We start from the raw sequence: 22133 nt of genomic DNA on the forward strand, positions 1-22133 counted from the left end.
TATATTTATAGTTCTTATTTTTCTCTATGCTCACAAAAATGTGCTTACATACAGATGATTACATGATTACTTTTCTGTAATACGACATGTGTTTCTACTTGATACTATGTCATGGATACAATTCCAAAATAATGTCTCTACAGGAGAGATTGTAGTGAAAACATGCACCACGATATTTCCCAACATTCAGCTGCAGTTTCTTTCCTATCTTTGAAGAAACTCCAATTAGTTTCCTCACCATTATTATATTCCACAGTTAATATTCTAGGCACATTAGAGTACTTGTGCTCAGTGATTCAATTATAGTTCCAGGATATTTGCATAGGAGAAAAGAGGTCTAAGCATGTCAGGTAATTTCTTCATGACCTTTAATGACCTAGAGTGGTGGCCTTCCTTTCAATACCAAATCTCTTTTCCCAAACTGACACTTTTGTGAAGGCATATACATGCATGTTTATGCGTGCGCGTGTGCACAGACACACACACACTTTGAATCCTGGGTGGTTAATCTTAGGCAGTTTCCACTGTTTCTGTGTTTTAGTTTTGTTGGTTGGTTGGTTTTTCGGCCTTCTTTTCATCATATATGTCTTTGGCTTTAGAAACAACTGCTTTTGCTTATTTGGCACACTGCTTATGTATTTTTCTGCCTTGGCCAAATTACTTTATAAACCAACCATCAGCAGCTTTGAATATAGTCATTAGTACATGTAAAATTATACATATGCCTTAAATCTTCACCAGACTGATCCAAATTTGTATCTTGGTATTTTGAATGTAATACACTGCTATACTTATGGTATAATTCATATAATAACTTATTTAATAGGAGAGAAGAAATGAAGGGAGGAAGGGAGGAAAAGAAGAAAGGAAGGAAAAGAGAATGGGAGAAAGGAAGATATAAACAACAAAAAATACATGTTTACCATCAACATTTAAAAGATAATGATTATCTAACTAGCAGAGGCCACAGATAGAACTCCCAATATTTTGAGATAGTTTTATGTTATAGGTTTTCAAGCACAAGTAAAATTATAAGGACATGTGTCAAGGACAATTATGTTGGCGAGAAAACAGAATTTATGAACCCTTGATTTTCTTCCAGTCCCTAAAGCTTTGATTCCATGTTGCATCTACAGCTTTCCAGATGCTTTGGCTGTCACATTAGTGATTCAGTAATTATTCTAAGCAGAGAAATCTGTAGGCGAGATGTGTGGAGTTAGGTAAACTTTACTATAATGCTCAAACCACATAGTAGAAAAATATTTACCAAGTTAACATCTTAGAGTCCCAGATCTAATCCAGAGAAAAATAAAACATACGACTATCTTCAGAGATATAGCATATTGTATTTAATTACAATTTGTTCTGGCTTATTGCTTTTCATTTTACAAAATCCACGATGATGTGGTTTACTTAACCAGATTTTAAAACCCAGGGACCCAAAATGCTGATTATTTTTCCAGAAAAGTACAGTGACACTCTAGTTTATAAACCTAGTGACTTCTTGCTGCTCATGTTATAGTGCAAACAAGTAGATATTTAAGGGACATTGAAGTGGAAGTAAATAACTGTTGTGTATCATCGAAATAAAACCGTTGAATAATTGCTGAAATAATGTGATTTTGTTTAAGAGTTGGGTGATTGATGAGTTGGCAGTTATTTTTGTCTTTCTATAGGTCTAAATTTTAAAATACACCAGATATTTAAGTTGAATGTGACATATTTACCTCTCTCTTAGGCAACCTCTAAGCTTAATTTATTGCACAAGTACAAATTTACTTGATATATCAATGCACTTTTCAGTATCTTAAATTAATTCCTCATTAACTAGTTTTATTTTACCGAGTTGAATACCTGTATAGCACAAAAACAGATTCAAGTTCTTTATTTTCTTCCAAGTAATGTCAACAGCTTTCATTCCTTCAGGGTATGAAGGCAGGGTGTTGTGTATGCCTGTGGACTGGTAGCAATAAAAACAACATAAAATTAGTTAAAGAGGAAGAAGGAGAATTGGGAGATTTTCTGTGCTGCTTTTACCAATCTAAAAGAAATTGTTAAAGTCATTTAATTTACATTCTCTTTACGATAATTGACTCACACAACCCATCTTTTTTTCCTCAAATAATTTTGCAATGATCAAAGTAGATTGGATCTTTCTGTGGCTGTATCTGTTTATTACAAGCACAATTATTCAAGTAACAAATAGGGAAGTAATTCATAAACATGCACACCCAATCAGGTATAAATCTGCAGATGCTCCATTAGTAATTAAAGATAATATTTCAAATACGGTCCATATTTTTTACAAATAACAATGTATTAAATATTAAGTTTTTGATTAGACAAAATTTCAAATCAATCAAAAAATAGTACTGGAGGGGAGGGCGTAATTATTAAGAAAACTATTCTTGTAGGTAAGTCTTTCAAAAAATTTAAAGGACTTTATTTTGAAAGATCAAGTAGGTTTGACAAGTATTTACACGTGAGTGCATCATGCCTGTCCAGCATTATATCATGAAATATTTTACATCATGGATCAATCTGGTAAACTGTTAGCCATGATTGTAAGTATGCCCTTTTGGGTAGGGAGAGGAAGAGGGGACATTTGAGATCTAAAGAACATTGTGATCTATGGTATTGAAAAGCAGGAATAAAGAGAAAGAGCACAATCAGCAAGGAGAAATACCAAATCCCTTCCACAAAGGAAAGATAAATGTGATTGGCCAGTTTTGAATACCTATGTGTCAGGACCCAGTTTCTTTCTAAAGATAATAAGGTAAAAGATGCCATTGTTTTACTTAAAGAATCAATAATCTAGTATGAACATAATACAATTTTGATAAAAATAGAGCCACGGAATGTAAATGATACTTTAGGCCACCCTTGAGAACTTCAGATTAGAATTTTTTTACCCTGTATTTACTCAGTGAGAACTCAGCATAGATACAAGTAAGAATGTTGCTATTTCTTTGTTCCTTGTCAAGAGCATCGCTCAGGCCTGCCCTCTGGACCCAACCCTAAGTTTGCGGGGCTAAATTAGCACAGTTAGCCTAACTTCTAACCACTAGGCTCCTACACTGAACAACAAACTCCATCAAAGGATAATGCTTTGATTTGCCTCTTTTTACTTGCCACTCATATATGTTCTCTAAGTAATGCAAGGGAAAACAAACAAAAATGGAAAATAAAAAATAAAATACAAAACCTCTATAGTTAGGAAATTAAGAGTAAAGAAATTTTAGGTAAAAATTTATTCAATATATCTCAGTTCTCAAATTTATTCTTTTTATCTACACTGAATCAAAGAACAATTGCAGAAAGGGTAAGAGGAGAGGGAGAGAGAGACAGAAGGAAATAAACAGAAAAAAGAGACTCTAAGTCTTGCAAAAGACTTCATAAGGAGGAAGTACATCACAAGCTGAACTTCAATCAACAGTCACTTCTTGGGTGTAAAGTAGCAGATTTATTTGAAGTCTAGCCTCTTTTTCCTGTGGTGGAATAAGACTCTTACTATAGCAAAGGGTTTGATTTCTTATTTTAAATGTGATAATGAAAACATAGTATGGCTGCCAGTTAGAGTGATGTGGTCCATTTACAAAGATTCTTAACTTTGGGAGACATTTAAGATTCTAATAAAAACCGTGTACCTCCCCAGAAAACTGTAGATACATGTACTTATAAAGTCTTCTGTACACAGCCTCAAAGTGGTCTCAAAATCCTTGCAGCCATCCAGGGATCAAGGTTTGGGGTATCATGTTGTCTTTATCTCATCTTCATCTCCAATAATTACAGTAATAAAAGAAAGAAGAAAAATATGAACCCCATACTGTATGTATATAAAAATCTAAGGAGTGGCATCTGACTGGATCAGATCGATGCATGTATGTCATAAGAATCTAGGAAGCACCAAGTTGAGTGAGATTAATGAGCCCCCAGCCCCATATTCCATTCCTAAGAGTGGTATTAAGAAATACTGGCAAGCAAGAGACATACCCTCATGGTTTTCTTTTTAGCTAAGAGGCATTAGAGTTCTTCAACCAAATGTATCTTTCTCATAGTAATCTAATTTCTGTCCCTACTCAGTAGACAAAAATATGCCCAAACTTGTCTCATTATTGAGCTGCAGTAGGAGAGTAAAAATAAAAAGAGAACAAAGAGATGGTTGTGACAGACATGTCACTCTACCCTGATCTCAGCTTTTTTTCCCTCACAAGAAACAAATATTCTTCTCAGGTGTGAGAAGGTAAAGACAACATGTAATACCAAAGTAAACTCATTGTATTCTGACAGCCCTAACCAGAAGCCAGAAAAAAAGAGTACATTTAAATATCTCATTAAAAAGTTTATCATTATACCTGAGTAACTCAGAGGAATCATGCACACATTAAAATATGTGCATCTCGTAACTCCAAAATAAAATCAAAATTCACTGAAGCACTCTCAAATAATGGCTTACTAGGGAAAAAAAATTAAAAACTGGGACAAGGTTGCACATTTCACCAGTGTGCTTATATTATCAAAATGAATGGATTTTCTTCCTCGAAAAATTTCACACGTCGATGGTAACATAAAGTTCAGTAATTATATTCTATCTCCTATCTTTCCAACACTGTGTGATGCAGTAATTCTTCTGTGTCAAGATGTAAAGCAGTAGGGAATTGAACAAAATTAAAACACATTTCACTAAGTCGTGAGCTGAGAATACCTCTTTTGCCCAAGTGAAGGCATGGAGGAAAAAAAGAGTGAAAGGGTTTTCTGAGAAAGGAAAGTCTTTATAACAACAGGCCTTTAAAATAATTATCCCTGCATTAAAAATGCCAGAAAACAAAATTCTAATACATCCGAATTGTCCTTTAATTTTTTTTTGATTTTTCAAAATGTTTCTTAACATAAAACATCAAGGTGGTTGGTTGAATAGTAAAATTACATTGCATCAGTTTCAGGATATTAGTTCAGGTCTAATAAAATTTTAATAGAAATATGTTTAATGACTTTAACTTACTGCTGAATGAATAGTACTCTGCAGGATTTGATAGTATATGACTCGAGAAAAGATTATTAAGAAGAAATATAAGGCACTTTTATAAAAGATATTTGCAGGAAACCATTAGATGATACAGAAAATCAATAATGTCCTAGTGCCAATTTCAGCAACATTAAAATTACAGTGCTCGTTGATATTTATGATGATAGAGCTACCAAATCATTTCACTTTTGTCTTTCACTACATTAGCATTTTTCTTTGTTATCTAGGACCAGTTGCAAAATTTGATCTGTTCCTTTAAAAAATGTTTTACAGATGATCCTGTTTCTAAACAGCTCTTCTAAGGAAGAACTTTAACTGTCTATTCTTTATACTTTCAGTGTATAAATGGATTGATAGAGTTATTTCCTTTTAGGGAAGTCATAATAATTGTAAAATATTAAGACATTCAAAATGGATCTTAGTAGAAACAAATAAATAGGACTTAACAAACAGAGTTGCTCAGCTTGCTTTTTTCCAAGAGGAAAAAAAATGGTGATAGTCTAGCCTCATTATCTCACATGTTTAAAACTGAAGTCCAAGAAGTAATGAATTGTTCAAGAGTGAAATTGTGTATAGAGTACAAATAAATATCTTGATTTTTTCCCATGTCCTTCTCCAAGTTCACCCAAATTATCATGCAAACAGGAATATAGAGCTTACACTTATTTGGCTTTTGAAGTAACCCTGTGATTTTTTTAACTGGCCAGACTATTATAAACAATGGAATTTAGATAAATTGATAGAATCAGAAGAAAAAATAATGAATGGTGAAATATTATTGCCAACATTTTTTGACTTGGTGCCCTGGATATATATAAATATAGCTATTTAACTACATATCCCAGCTAATAGGCTTCTCCACAGGTAAGGAGACACAAAAAGATAACCCACTGGAAGGCTGTCTACAATTGCTGTCTCCAACTTTAAAAGGACAAAAAAAGTTTAATGATTTCCGAAACCCTGAGCTCCTCGAGTTATAGAATATAAAAATAGTAACTGCCTGAGGCAATATCATCTCACTGGTGGCTTCCATGAATTGTGAAGTCTGCGCCAGTGATAAGAGGCTGGGAGAAAACTTTCAGATCTTAATCCGTGCTAAACTCTTATGAGTCAACCTTTTTCCATAGTAGCCAATCGGATACATTTTTAAGCATTAAATTCACATACACTAACACATGTAATAGCAAAAACAGTAATAATAAAGGCTAGAGGGAGGGTTCACATTCACTCTTAATGGAATCTGTTTCAAAAGATGAGTCTACTGCCTATAAAGATAAAGATAAAGATGTGTTAATTACATATAAAGCTTTCTGCAGGACCATAGTCTTCTTGAACTTAGAGGGGGTGAGGGATAAAAGGCTACATATTGGGAACAGTGCACACTGCTCAGGATAAGGGGTGCACTAAAATCTCAGAAATCACCAGTAAAGAACTTTTCCATGTAACCAAAAACCACCTGTATACCAAAAATACTGAAAATTAATAAAATAAAATAAAAAGTCATTGGTAAGACTGCATTTTGGCTTAAACATTTCTCCAACTTGTTCTACCATCCAGACCAGCGTATCATTTTTTCAGGATCGTATAGAATTTCCCAGACTTCGTTTTCTAGGTCAATCTGAGAACCAAATATAAACATGTGAAATATGTGCTAATGCTTACCATTTATATTTTCTGCTAGTTGATAGTTATTTTTTACTTTCAATGATCATTCATTCGATAGTGTTAAATCAGACATTGGCAACCTCCCAAAGATGGAGAAGGGGTGGGCTTTCAGCCTGTCATAGGTCCATGGATTTGTTGCTAACTGGATCCCCATTCCTGCTGCTGTCCAGAGCCACCACCCGCTTCCCCAAGAGTCTGATTTATCACCCTGTGTGAAATCAGAAATTCACTGTAAAACCATGCCCCACCTCCCTCCAGCTTCCTAGGGTCTGACTTTTGAAAAGGGATGAATAGGGCTGGGCACGGTGGCTCATGCCTGTAATCCCAGCACTTTGGGAGGCCGAGGTGGGTGGATCACGAGGTCAGGAGATCCAGACCATCCAGGCTAACACGGTGAAACCCCGTCTCTACTAAAAATACAAAAAATTCGCCAGGCGTGGTGGCGGGTGCCTGTAGTCCCAGCTACTCGAGAGGCTGAGCCAGGAGAATGGCATGAACTTGGGAGGCGGAGCTTGCAGTGAGCCGAGATCGGGCCACTGCACTCCAACCTGGGCGACAGAGCCAGGCTCCGTCTCAAAAAAAAAAAAAAAGAAAGAAAGAAAAGGGATGAATGTACAACATTGGTGTTATTATTACCTCTGAAAAGATTGCTAGTCCTTAATCTACACTATAATTATGTTTGTTTACATTTAATAGCTATTTTCCAACTACATAAATTTCCCCATTCCAACTTATGTTTGTGCATGTAAATATGTTCATTTTTAATGAGATAAGATTCGTTTTCTTTTGAATTTGTTTACCAAGTGTGCTAGCCATAAAATTCTCCACAAATGCCATAGATCGGGGTCTCCAACCTTTTTGTCACCAGGGTCCAGTTTCGTGGAAGACAGTTTTTCCACTAGTTAGATTTTCATTAGGAGCATGCAACCTAGATCCCTTGCATGTACCGTTCACAATTGGGTTTGCCATACTGTGAGAATCTAATGCTGTTTCTGATTGGATAATCTGATTTGACAGGAGGTGGAGCTCAGGCAGTAATGCTCATATGCCCCCTGCTCATCCCCTGCTATGTAGCCTGGTTGCTAACAGGCCACAGACTGATGGTGGTCTACGGCCCGGGAGTTGGGGACCCCTGCCATAGATGATCTACCTGAGATCTGGATACAGGAGCCACTCAGTAAATATTTGTCGCATTAAATAAGCCAACTCACTGTACAACAGCAACCAACTCACTTCCTAGGGAACCAGGCTGTTCAATCATCTCCAATCCTTTCCTCACCACTGTCATACATAGGAGACTCCTCTCTATACCAGATCTTATCATCATTCCACAGCATTTTAACATCCACATCTGTGACCCATTCACCACTAAAAACTAGACACAGCTTATATCCAATGTTGCACCCTTTCAACCACTGTTTTGCCAGTTTTTTCTGCCCCTTGATCTATTTCCCCAATTAGAACCCTCAAACCTGCGTCATTCTACATATTCCTTCTTCACTCAATTCCACTGAAAGTGGGTAGAAGAAATAATCACACAGCAATGATCTCATGATTTAGTTGATTATTTCTCATTCCTCAAAACATGCTTGCTAAAACTTCCTCAACTTATCCCCACCCTTTTTTTTTTTGTAAATTTATCTGCATCTAAGCCTCTCATGGTCTTCCTATCTTCAAAGAGCAGTCTTTGTTTTCTTCAAAGCCTGTCCTCACCTGTTCTTTTATTTTCATCTCCTTCTTCTTCCTCAGGGACCTTCATTAATGGATTATCTCCTAGTTCTATCGTATGTTCAACCTACTTCTGTTCAGTGATTCTTTCACAATAATGTAGACATCTGCTTATTTAGAAAATATTTCTTTGAGTCCTGTTACTCCTTCCTTTTCTTCCTGACAGAAAAAAAAAATCATAAAGGAAAAGTTCACTCCAATATAAAGGAAAATTTTTCACTTCCTATGATTCATTCACTCAAACTCTAAAATTCTACTCCAAAAACCACTCTCACTACAATTATCAATATACTCTTTGATGTTGTATACAATGGATATATGTCAGACATGTTGGTGACATTTTCAGAGTAATGAAACCTACTGACCCCTCCTACCTGTTGAAATGCCTTTGTTGTCTTTTATAACACAGTTTTCTCCTAAGTAATCTACTGCTGTGGCCCCTCTGAAGTAGATAGCTCTGTTAACTCCTCTCTCTGCGTCCACAATAACACTTCACTGGTTCCTTCTCAGCCAAAAGTTCCCCTAGTTTTCACAGTCTCCCTGGGTGTACCATCCATTGTTGTTACGCTTTTAAATTACCAACTATAGTCAATGAGCCAGATCTATCAGCAGATCAGATCTGTGATAGGCTGATTTGTGTCTCCCTAGAAATTCATATGTTGAAACCCTAGCCCCCAGTATTTTAAAATATGACTGTATTTGGAGATAGGGATTTTAAAGAGGTGATTAATAAGTTAAAACGAGACCATAAAGGAGGAGCCTCATCTCATTTGACTGGTGTCCTTATACAAAGAGGAAATTTCTGCTCTCTTTGGCAGCACATGTACTAATAATATAGGAAGGATACATAAAAGATTAGCACAGCCCTTGTGCAAGGTTGACATGCATATCTGGAAGTGTCTCATATTAAAAGACAGAGAAAGAAAGAAAGAGAGAGAGAAGTTTGAAACTTCTTGAAATCTGAACACACAGAGAGACAACAAGGATGTGTGTGTGTGTGTGCACAGAGGAAAGACCACGTGAGAACACAGCGAGAAGGCAGCCATCTGCAAGTCAAGGAAAGAGCCTCTGAAGAAACCAAACTTGCCGACACCTTGATCTTGGACTTCTCGTCTCCAGAGTTGTAAGAAATCAATTACTATTGTTTAAACCATCCAGTCCGTGGTATTTTGTTATGGCAGCACTAGTAAACTAACATGAGATCCTTCTCTTGAGCTCCAGATCCCTCAATACAGAAGCATTCTAGTTAACACAAACTGAATGTTTTGTAACTTCCCAAATCCTTGTTTGCAATTATATTCATTTTACTTCCCTCAAAATCTGATTCTCTTCTTTTATTCTTGTACTGATAGTTGGAATACAGCTTCCCAACCAGTTTCCCAAACCAGAAACCTGGGAGTTATCATTGGTACATTCAGTTTTTTCATGCACCAATGTTACTTGTTTCCCAAGTCATGTTCGTGCTGCAAATCTAAAATCCATCCTCCTTCTCCATATCATTATTTCCCACTTAAATGTTGTATCAACCTCCTTGCTGGTTTCCCATCTTACTACAGCCAGAATAAACTTACTACAGCCAGAATAAACTTAAAATGCAAATCTCATTATGTCCTTCCTTTGCTATAATTTTTTCAGTGGTTTTTCATAGCCTACAAAATAAATCCTAAGTCTTCAGTATGGCATAAAATGCCCTCCATGGCCTAGTGATGGCATCCACTATCATCTGCCTTTCCAAATCTATAGTCCAGGCATCCTGAATCACGTGGAGTTTTTGAAGGTTGAATAATCTTTCCTTCATGCCTTTTTCCAGCCTTCCCCTCATTACCTGCCTCTTTTTTTTTTTTTTTTTTCTACAGGAGCCTCACTCTGTCACCCAGGCTGGAGTGCAGTGATGTGATCTCAGCTCGCTGCAACCTCTGCCTCCCAGGTTCAAGCGATTCTCCTACCTCAGCCTCCCAAGTAGCTGGGACGCAGACATGCGTCACCATGCTGGGCTAATTTTTGTATTTTTAGTAGAGATGAGGTTTCACCATGTTGTCCAGGCTGGTCTTGAACTCCTCACCTCAGGTTATCCACCCACCTCAGCCTCCCTAAGTGCTGGGATTACAGGCATGAGCCACTATGCCCAGCCACCTGCCTAACTGTCTTTCTTCTCCTACAAAAGTAAACACAGATGACATTTGTGGATAGTCTTACTTAAATGACCTGCCACAGGCTAGCCTGATCTAGGCGCTGCTCCAATAACAGCCATGAGAGCTTTGTGTATATTAGTTCCCTATCACACTAGCATTGCAATAGACTCTTTACCTGTGAGTCTAAGGGAGTGGATTTAAAGTCTTTGAAAAACCGTGTCTTTGTATCCTGAGGGTCCGGTATGAATTAAATAAATGTAAATTGGCGGAAGAATAAATGAATGAATGAATGAATGAATATATGAGTGCAGGTTTAGGCATGTCAAATTCTATATAGAATTTCCTGAGGGATAAGCCATTAGTAGACACAGCTATATTCTGAGTCTGAGAATTTTCTTAGATAAATATTTTCAGATAAACACCCTAATCCCTCCAGATATTAAATTTTCCCAACTCTTATTTTTAAAATACAGCTGCATCCTTCAGGCAATTTATTGGCATGTCTACTTAGTTCTGCAGTTTCACAAACATCTAATGTCATGGTCAAACACATGTGCCCATAAGGCCAAGGTCCTCAAACTTTGTATTACTTTACATTACTTATATTCTACCAGGTGAGTGTGTGTTGGAGGGGAAGAGTTCTTCTTTTCTCAAAAAAGTAAAATAGTAAAGTATACCTTTGTAATACAATTGATTCAAAATAAATAGGCCCTAAGCATGCATCACTTTAGAAAGCAATTATTTTGATTTTCACTAAAGTTTTATAATTACTATTCACTAAAATTTCATCTTATTCCAGCCTCCAACAGAAGTTAAAAAAAAAAAAAACTTTTTCTACCTACCTGCAGCTTTTGTTGAAAATATGAGTTTCTTTTCCTGTTTTTCTTACAAGTCTCTCAAATTACTCAACTTTCTTATCTAGTAATTTAGAGTCACTGCAAATTGTTCAACTCTGTTCATACTACTGCGGCTTGCTAACTTCCTGGGTTTTTAACTTTATCATTCTTTATTGAGTTTCTACTGCTTTTTGTTTGTTTGTTTGTTTTTAGAGACAGGGTATTGCTCTGTCCCCCGAGCTGGAGTGCAGTGGCGTGATCTCAGCTCACTGTAATCTCTGCCCCCTGGGTTCAAGTGATTCTTGTGACTTAGCCTCTCGAGTAGCTGGGATTACAGGCATGCACCACCGTGCCCAGCTAATTTTTTCTCTTTTTTTTTTTTTTTTTTTATTTTTAGTAGAGATGGGTTTTCGCCATGTTGGCCAGGCTGGTCTCAAACTCCTGGCCTCAAATCTGCCTGCCTGGGCCTCCCAAAGTGCTGGGATTACCAGCGTGAGCCACTGCACCCTGCCAAGTTTCTACTGTTTCTTAATGGTGAATGCATGTTTATATGAAGCATATGCCCAAGTCTCCGGAATACTTATAAGAATGAGTTATAGAGAGACTTCCTGCTTGCTATAATACATACCTATTTCTATCTCAGGCCTGTGTGCAGGCAGCTAGAACTGTAGATGTCAGGAATAGGATGACCTCTCAGGTTATTATGCTTGCATAAAACTTTGTTATTCCTCAGTTATCTAATTTATCATAGTATTATAATGAGTGATAAAGCTGTTGTCCCCTTGACTAGTTTATAAGTGAGCATAGTGTCTTCCTACTTGTCTTTCTATTCATTTTTTTTTTTTTGAGACAGAGTCTCGCCCTGTCTCCCAGGCTGGAGTACGGTGGTGTGACCTCAGCTCACTGCAACCTCCGCCTCTTGAATTGAAGCGATTCTTATGCCTCAGCCTCCCTCACGCCACTACACCCAGCTAATTTTTGCATTTTTAATAGAGACGGGGTTTGGCCATGTTGGCCAGGCTGGTCTTGAACTCCTGACCTCAAGTGATCTGCCTGCCTCAGCCTCCCAAAGTGTTGAGATTACAGGTGTGAGCCACCGTGCCCAACCTCTCTTTCTATTCTTAGCACAAGGAACAGCCTAGCATTTATAGATGTTCAACAAATGGCTGTTGTTTAATTATTTTAGCCATCTTCTTATCTCTTGTCAATGTTGAAATAATTTTATTTAACTTTGTGGTAGGGTGGAATCTTTTTTTAAAATGCTTCCTTTTTATTTTTGCAATTAAATGAATGTTTAATCGTTAACTGTAAACCCATTTTGGATGTATTTTACCATGTTTAGTTGCAGTTTAGACATCACTCAGTCCCACCATACTCTGCTCTGCATCACTGAATTTATTGCACCAAATTCATTTCCTAGCTGTCTTTAAACTGTATGGACTGTTAGTATTTCTTGGTTATCCATATAGTTTGGAAACCTGTCTAGTATTTTCTTTCTCTGGCTCAAAACTATATTTATTCATTTTAGAATGTAGTTATTGTATATTGGCCACAACTTCATATTTCTATTGATTATTATAATCTGATTCATATTAAGATAGATATATTTCAAGATATCAAAGATGAGTTATGAAGTGAACAAAAATCCTGATCAATGATTTACATTTCTTCTGGGAAATACTGTACATCTATTTGCCATGGTAACCAGGCTTGTTTTCTTACACCATTTCTTTCCCTTGCATCTCTGGCCTGTTTCGAAATGTAATGACCAAAATGCTAACTAATACAACCATTTGATGATGCTGGATAGGAAAAAGAAAAAAGGCATCTGGGTAGCCCCAATCTACATAAGAACTAAACATGCACTTTCTTTTAAAGGACTTATCTGAAGTGATCTAATTGGCTGTGTTGTTGAAGGATAGAAACCTGAGATCATAAAATCATAACTAGTGAATTTGAGTCCTGATTAAATAAACATTCATTAAACCCAATGGGTAATACCCACGAAAAATCAAGTAAGTGTATAATCACAGTAACTTGAAAACTGCTATTCTTAATCTTGGGAACTCTATCAGTGATCAGCCTGTCAGGACTTAAGAGCAGAGGGTGACTAGCACAAAGTCTTTGGAATGGAATAAAGGCAGGAATCACAAGTAAAGGACCTGCTAGAATTTAGAGACAGTGCAATAGAGACAGTGCTACCAAAAAAAATCTGTGAATAAGTGGAAATGCAAAGTATGTACATGACTCACATCAGGGGGTCTTTGAGTAGCCAGTCACCTTGGAATGAATCAGTACCAGGGAAGAGTAAACCAGTAAACCAAGAAACTGATGATGAGAACTTGAGGAGAGTTATAAAATAAGGTGATGAACAGACCATTTGTGAGTCCCAAAGATTCCATATCCAGCTAGTCTTTGTGAAATAGTTGAGGATAGAGGTGGATCTGCTGTTGAGTTTCTGTGACCATTGGTGGTAAGAATTCAAATATATATATATAAAATACTCAATGCTAATTTAACTGTTACTTTAAATTATAGAAATCTGAATATCCAGAAGATAGAACATAGGATCCCCTCCTTCTGAAGACATCAAGAGTATAAATCAGATGAAATCTGTCAGTCTTTGAGACATCACCTCTGATGATTACATGTGGTGTTAATACTTTCATTTTTGCTTTCAAAATGCTGTTACTTCAAAGACTAGCTTCTGAAGGAGAAGATTGCAATATAAATGAGATATTTAATTCCTAAGGTGCCTAATGTAGGCTTATGTTTTAAAAGGAGATTCAAGCTTATTTCTAGGTCAGTAAGAACGTGTATAGCAACTGTTATTTTAGGGTTCATGAGACTAATCGGTAGTCCGTATACTTTAATCAATGTTGCATCTATATCCTTTATTGAAAACATAATCATTAATTTGTGGGCCATTTTTGTGGAACTGTCAGTGGAATAGATGGCTTTTATGAATTGAGACCAAGGCTGATCCTTCAAGCCATTTACTGCAAATAATAAGCCTTATCAGAAGAGAATATATTCACTGTGTTACATTTAAACATCATAATGATTCTTGAACATAAACTCTGAGATGGTTAGGGGGTTCTGACCTTAGCAAGAACATCGCTTACATTTATACTAGCATCTAAATAAGCATGGTGCATTCCCAATTTCCTGTATGCATTCAATTTTATAGGACTCAGTACTGTAAAAGTATGTTTATTAATCCACGGAGCTCTTCTACCGTAGATATGATTATTTATATATATATATATATATACGCACACACACACATATATAGACACATACACACATATATACACATACACACATATATACACACATTCATATGTGTATGTATGTAAGTGTAAATGTATATTGACATACATAAACAAATATACATATAAATATTACATATACATACATACACATATAAATATACAAAATGTAAATGTGTATGTATGTAAATGTAAATATACATTTACAGTTCATTACACACACATATATATACACATACACACATATATACACATTAAAGTTCATTACACACACATATATACACATACACACATATACATATGTGTGTACATTTACAATTCATGTATCTATAGCACTTACAATATATATAATGTGGGTGTGTGAGTATATATATATACACACACACATTCTCTCTCAATGGGGGCTTATTGTGAATATAAAGTCCAGTTTCAGCTTGAGTTGTGTATATGTTTACATTCACAACATAAAGAGTTCTGAAGCTTGACCCAACTGTACTTGACTTTACTGTTATACTTGTAAGGTAACAGTACTTTCTAAAATATTGATATTGCTCTTAAACATTAAACTCTTCGAAGATACTAAATGTGGTACAGAATATATACAGACAACATGATGAGGCAATTACATTGCTTACATAAACAGTGAACTTTCCATATTTGGATATATTTTCATTGTGTATATATTATTCCATCTGGTAGCCTACCCTGAGGCTTTATTTTATCACCCTACTTGTCCCATAAAGATTCTTGAGATTTTTATTGAAAGAAACAATGAAAATGCTAATTAGTTATATTTTTCATCATAATCTTTTTTTATACTAAAGGATCTTTCTCCTTTTTTGTTTCTGCTTCTATATGCTATTTCCAATGAGTTTTGTTGCCCCAAAGCTATCATTTTTAGGCTTCTAATATTGTTTTCTGTTCACAGGGCTTAATAACTACTTTTTAATGGATTCTGTTTACCTCAGAGGCAGGCATTTTGGAGAATTCAGCTTATATTAGGGCAGAATTAAAAAATTCTATGTGGCTTTGGGGGCTTCTTCCCTCAGAAAATTAAAATGGTTTAATCTTTTGACTGAAAAGGGAACTGACATGATTCCTTTTAAAATGAGACATTGGGATTTGAAATGGATCACAAAAGAAGACAATCCTGCATGTATTTAAATGCATAGACAGCATATTTTATGCACATAATTATTTTGGCTCTTTTAATTATTATTTCTTCCCTGCTTAAAAAAATGGCTCCCTAACCAAGCACTGGAAGTTGAGGTTCTGTTGCTTCAGTAAAAATAACCATGGAGTCCAAGTTCCACATTCTTTTTAAAAGCTTCTTTTTTGACCTAAAATTTTCTCCATTTCTCTGTTCCCTTTAGTCATGAAAAGTCCATTTCATAACTGAATTAAATAATGCTAAATTTAGTACCCGAAAAGGGGTTCTTTAATTTATTCATTTGCTCATTTAAACATGCATTGCTCTGTGCCCCTAATACCTGCATAGATTGATGGGAGGCACAAAGGGTCACCTTTTCATAACGTGGTTAGTGATACAATAAGGTAAGGGAAAAAGTCAGAGACGGTTTAGACTTGAGTAGACATAGATAAGAGAATTAAAAGGGAAAGCTGCATTTAATTTTAGAGATGATTAATTTGCATGAGAATAGTTGTCACCTACAAGACAATCTAAAGGAGAGCGTTCACTAACTGATATAAGAAACAACAGTCATCATCTACCAGAAATTTTTATAGCCCAAACAAGGTACAAACAGGGAGGTCATTGTGCTAGAAGTTGGAATAGAAAATATATGATCCCTGCCTCTTTGCTCTCTGGCTGGGAAGACAAGATTAATTCCAGAAAGCATTCTCTTCACTTTCTCTCCACCTTCTCACTCCCTGGCCCTTTGTCAGTATTTCTCTTCTGCACTCATCACTATCTGCCTTGTTTTAGTTATTCCTACATGCACATGTGATATTCTTGATACCAGACTGTGAACCCCATGAGGGCAACAACTGTTTCATCACCGTATAAATAAAACCAGGCAGCATTCCTTACAACAGAGAACGCATAACAAATATTAGTGAATGAATAAATCAAACTGTAAAGCAGGATAACATATGCTAATGCCACATAAATGGGATCTTTGATCAGATGTCATGTTAGCGAGGCCTTCTCCAGCCACCTGATGCATATTGTTCCTCTGGCCTACCATCTCTTTAACCACTCACTCTGCTTCATTTGCAAAATTCTTATTGCTGCCTTTCATTATAGTAAATATTAACTTATTTTCAGCATAATACAATAGTATATAAGCTCTTTGGGAGAAGGGAATTTGTTTTATCCACTGCCATAAAAATCCCTTCATTTTAGAGCACTGCCTGACACAAAGTTGCACTCCAATATTTGTTGATCAAAGAAATTAAGAAATAAAAGTATAGGGAATAGTGATAATTTTTGTTTTAAATAAGTTGATTTAAGCCATCCAGATATATTTAGCTAATACCCAAATACTAAATGAGAAGGAGCAGTTCCCTTATGTTCTTAAAAATCCTGAGTGACATGCTAACATAATACTTACATGTTGGTTTAGGTATTGAACTATCAGTAATACCATTCTTTAAGGAGAATTCCTGTAATTCACATCCAAGAACTGTTTTCATAATTTGAACAATTTATTCACATGTAGTGTATCTGAAGCCATATAAACAAGCAACTCCCCAAAGGAGACTTATTTCAAACTAGCATTTGGCTGGGATGCGTAGTCCCTAAAGAGTTGACATTGCCCAGGAATATTCATTTCAGAGTGCTGGACTGAGGTCAGGATTCCAGGACCTCTGCTGCTACTAAATAACAGATGTTTCAGTGTCTCAACTTCCTTTTCACTAGCTAGGGGTATGGGGGATATAGGGATGGCATAAATGGATTCTAAAATCCCTTCCAGCTGCAATGCTTACAGATTCTATTATTGATAGTAAGGATGATTTTGATGGAGGAATGGGGAAGGTGACGGGAAGCAGCAGGATAATCACATTCCAACTAAACACATGTGCTCTGTAACCACAATTTTTTACCTTTGCCAACATCTGGTGACATTTCTGATAGAAATATTTAAAATGCATCAGTAACAAATAAGTTCTCTCTCTCTCTCTCTCTCTCTCCATATATATATATATATATTCACCAACCACAAAATGAAGAAGTATGTATTGCGGTTTCAATAGGAAGTTAATAAACTTCCTTCTACTAAATTTTTATGTATGTAAGTGAGTTTTAGGCTTTCTAATTTATCTTCATCTTTTAATCATAACTATTCACATTTTCTTTGTTGAATATCAAGAATCCTGCTTATCAGCAGAATACTATGAAAAAAGCAGTTGAAATATGTGAATGCTGGTTTTATATCAGAAATTGAGGATTATTTTTAATACCATATAAAGAAATGTCCTTTACCGAATGTCCATATAAAATGGCCTTTTTTCATTTCCTAATAACATAATTAGACTAACTAAGCAGCTAATACTAACTTAAAGATAATTAAATGAAACTCCCAAAAAGGCATAAACTCTAAGTAGATAATAGTTCAATGGGAAAGATGCTGTTTAAAAGCAAATGATAAAATCCTATAAAATGTAATTAATATGAATTTGCTTTAATTGTAGTTGATTGTCTCTTTTCAAAAACATGCTCTCGAATACTGAGAGAACATAAGTTATCATAACTTGAACTTATTCATTTGATCAATGCAATAGTAAACTTCCCTCATTTTCTTTTTTACAAGTTAAGGAACATAAATACAATTTCACAAGATTTTTATGTTTTCTCTAAGTGCAGCTTGTTTTCATTACATAAGTTATTTCTCTCAGGGATGTATGGAAGAATTAAAGATATTAATAAACATGGGGTATTAATACACAATAAATTATATTATCAAGATATTTAAAATAAAAATAAGTAGTCTTTCAGGTACATTTTCAGTAATGGTCACATTTCCTAACTGATAGAATACAATGTAAATTAAAAGCCAGGACTAGTAATTGAAAAAGAATGTAAAATGTGTTAAGATTCCTTAACTGTGCTATTCTTTCTATAAGACAAAAATACATATTCAAAAAGTGGAAAAACTCCATTGAATCAGCCAGAAATTACCAGTGTTCTCCAAGAATAGTATATAAACTGGTCCTACTAATCAGCCATTTAATGATTATTGAAAGACAGTGCAGTCTTTCTGTACTGCAACATTATACAGTGAAAGCTGAAAAAATACTTCAGAAATGAAGTAATGACAAGATTATCTGAATGGGAAACATGTTGCTATTACACATTCGTTAAAATGCTTTAGCTATATGTAACACAATAGCCGGTCAAAAGTATTTTAAGAAACAGTTGTTTGTTGTCTCTCTTAACAAGAACTCTGAAGTTAGGCAGTTTCATGGTTGATTCAGCAACTTAAGAATGCTTGTTCCACATTTCTGCTCTGCCATTATTTGGTTTGTTGGTGATATTCCTACTCAGGGTGTTAAAATGACTACAGCAGCCGTAAGCATCACATGTTCATAGAACAACTTGCAAAGAATAAAGGTCAGCCTTCCCAAGTGTCAGGGACTTCTAGAAGACTCCCCAACTATGCTGTTGGCTAAAACATCTTTACTTGTCCATTCCTAAACAAATCATTGCCAAAGACAGATGGGATTGGCATAACTGGCTTAGACAATATATTGATTTATCTCATGAAACACTGGTTGAATACTACTTTTTTCTGAGCAAAGTTTCGTATCAAGCACCAAGCATCATGCCTTTCATCCTGTGCATTTTTTATGAATAAATGAAGAAATCCTATGGTTTTTTTATTTGCTTTTTCTAATGGTGTCATTACAAATGGAGATGGAGGAGGTACTCCAGTCTACTATGATCTTACTAGTTGGCATTTATTAAACAAGTCAGCAGGAGGATGCAATAGTAATGATGAGTATCCTAGAGACCCTGTTGTGTAGTGTTGAAAGATGTCAGTAGAACTCAGAAGAGCTTTATCTTCTGCAAAAAGAAACCACGATAGAAGCACTAATTTGAAAGATGCTGGTAGCATTTCTATAGTCTGTGCAAGAAATAGACACTCAAAACCAATGTGAAAAGTTCTGTTTTTTAATATTCTTAGCAAAAGGAATATTTAATGTATTTAAGTAATACCATAACTGGCATTTCATGCATGTACAATTCTATTATCTAAACATGATTACGACATTCTGTGCCTAGAGAGAAAATGTGACTAAGAGGCCTGAAAATTTGAGGATAGCAGTATACTCAATGACCAGATCAGAATAGCATAGTTACAACAAAAGTAAGTTATAATCCAAAAAAATAGAAAAATAAAGGATTAGAATCACCTATAAAGTCTAGATGATCAAAAATGCAAACTCTTTCATTTTTTTTTCTTTAAGAGAAATGAGAAGTGGAAATAGCATTTCAGAGATCCATGGACTTGAAGTCTTAAGAGCTTAAATTCAAGGGAATTAATGGTAGGAAAGGCACAGTAAACAGAGATGGTTCCATTGCTGCTGGCGGGAAACAGCCTTGTTCTTTCTCTTTTCTTTTCTTTTTAATGATTCTCTGGCTTCTTACTTGAGCCATTGGGATAATAGGGACCATCTCCAAATAGAGCCTTTATTTAGTAAAATAGTTGTAATAAGAAAATGGAGTACTTCATCATCACCTGAAAGCAAAAGGGATACGGCTGACTACAAGGAAAGCTTCTGTCATCACAGAGCCTAATTCTGAACATGAGATTAAGCTCTGTGTACGTGCTAGTGTGGCGTTATTCCTGGGGCCTTCAGAAACAGCAAGTTCACGTTTGCTAAAATACATTTTATGAAGTTAAAGTTAGCACATTGTATTTCAGTGCCTTAGGCCTCATGACTTAATCTAGTACACGTAATTAGAAGTTATTTTCAATGAAGACAAGATTAATCAGGAGAAAAATGTACAACATGTACTTCTGGAATATTATAGCAAGATATGTAAATTTCCTTCTTGGTGATAAGTGTAGCAAATTGCTTTATATTTTTCAATGTATTTCCACCAGTTTTCATTTTAAGAAGTTAGAGGATATTGTAATACAAGCAACTTTTGGCAACACATAGACTCTGGGTAGACCTTAACCGTCTCTAGGAAGTTACTTTGAGTAGTATTTGGTAGACCTTGGGGTAGAGCTTAATGCTTAGAAACAGTTTACAGCAGGGCTCCTCGATTACCCTATTACCCGTGGGTCCAGGGCCTGTTAGGAACAAAGCTGCACAGCAGGAGGTGAGCAGAGGGCAAGCCAGAAAAGCTTCATCAGTATTTACAGCCACTCCCCATCACTCGCAATATCACCTGAGTTTCACCTTCCGTCAGGTCAGCAGCGGTTTTAGAATCTCATAGGAGCACAAACCCTATTGTGAACTGTGCATGTGAGGGATACAGATTGCACATTCCTTATGAGAATCTAATGTCTGATAATCTGTCACTGTCTCCCATCACTCCCAGATAGGACCATCTAGTTTCAGAAAAACAAGCTCAGGGCTCCCACTGGTTCTATATTATGATGAGTTGTATAATTATTTCATTATATATTACAATGTAATACCAATAGAAATAAAACACACAATAAATTTAATGCATTTGAATCATTACCAAACCATTATCACATTCTTGGTCTGTGGAAAAATTGTCTTCCACGAAATTGGTCCTTGGTGCCAAAAAGTTTCGGGACTGCTGGTTTACAGCAAGGCTCAGAAGTAGCAACATAGATGAGTGCTGATAAAGTTGGAAACTCTGTACATGCCTAAAACAAGACTAGGAGAGAGATAAGAATCCATCTTTCTACTACAAGAACTATCACCCTTCCGGATTTGGTTGTTATTAACCGGACAGTTACCTAAGCACTAAGATCATATAGTCTCTGAAGATTCTTCAGCGTCATTAGAATTTTGAGGGCTAACATATACACCAGCGCATGAGTCTGTCCAGGTTCTCACAAACACTTCCCTCTTATCAGATTACAATGGAAGCAGAGCACTGTGGCACTAACTAGGAGGTTGATATGTTGATATCGGATGCTGCAGTGTCAGTGGCAAAATTTGGTACTCTGAGATAAACGATTTCACAGCTGAAGACAGGAAAATTCAAAGTTAGGTGTAGCCAGCACCTGCTCTATGAGCTATTTGTCACTGTGGAGTCTGGCTTTCTTCAGAATGGCAGTGTCAACTACATATTTGCTATCACAAAAGCAGTTAAATTTCTACTCCACAGCCTTACTTGAATCCTGATAAAATATATTTTGTTTTACATAAGGGAGAAAGCTCTCTAAAAATGAAGAAAGAAAAGTTCTCTAAAAATGAGGAACATTCTGACAAAGACAAATTATTTTAGAACTTTCTCCTAATATGAATAAGTAAAAAGCAATGCTATTCTGATGCCAAGAGAAGCTCTTTCTTCCTGAACCCT

General features: G+C 35.8%; 1 protein-coding gene and 1 non-coding gene across 2 annotated transcripts in view; both read left to right on the forward strand.

Annotated features, from left to right (window-relative positions):
- Positions 1–22133, forward strand: part of KCND2 (potassium voltage-gated channel subfamily D member 2) — a 481026-nt gene that overhangs the window by 388645 nt on the left and 70248 nt on the right. The window lies entirely within an intron of this gene.
- LOC112440549 (U6 spliceosomal RNA) lies at positions 9224–9330 on the forward strand. The gene has a single exon (XR_003028583.1). It is a non-coding gene; the product is annotated as a U6 spliceosomal RNA (small nuclear RNA).

Source organism: Pan paniscus, chromosome 6 (assembly GCF_029289425.2).
Source record: "Pan paniscus chromosome 6, NHGRI_mPanPan1-v2.0_pri, whole genome shotgun sequence".
Lineage (NCBI taxonomy): Eukaryota > Metazoa > Chordata > Mammalia > Primates > Hominidae > Pan > Pan paniscus.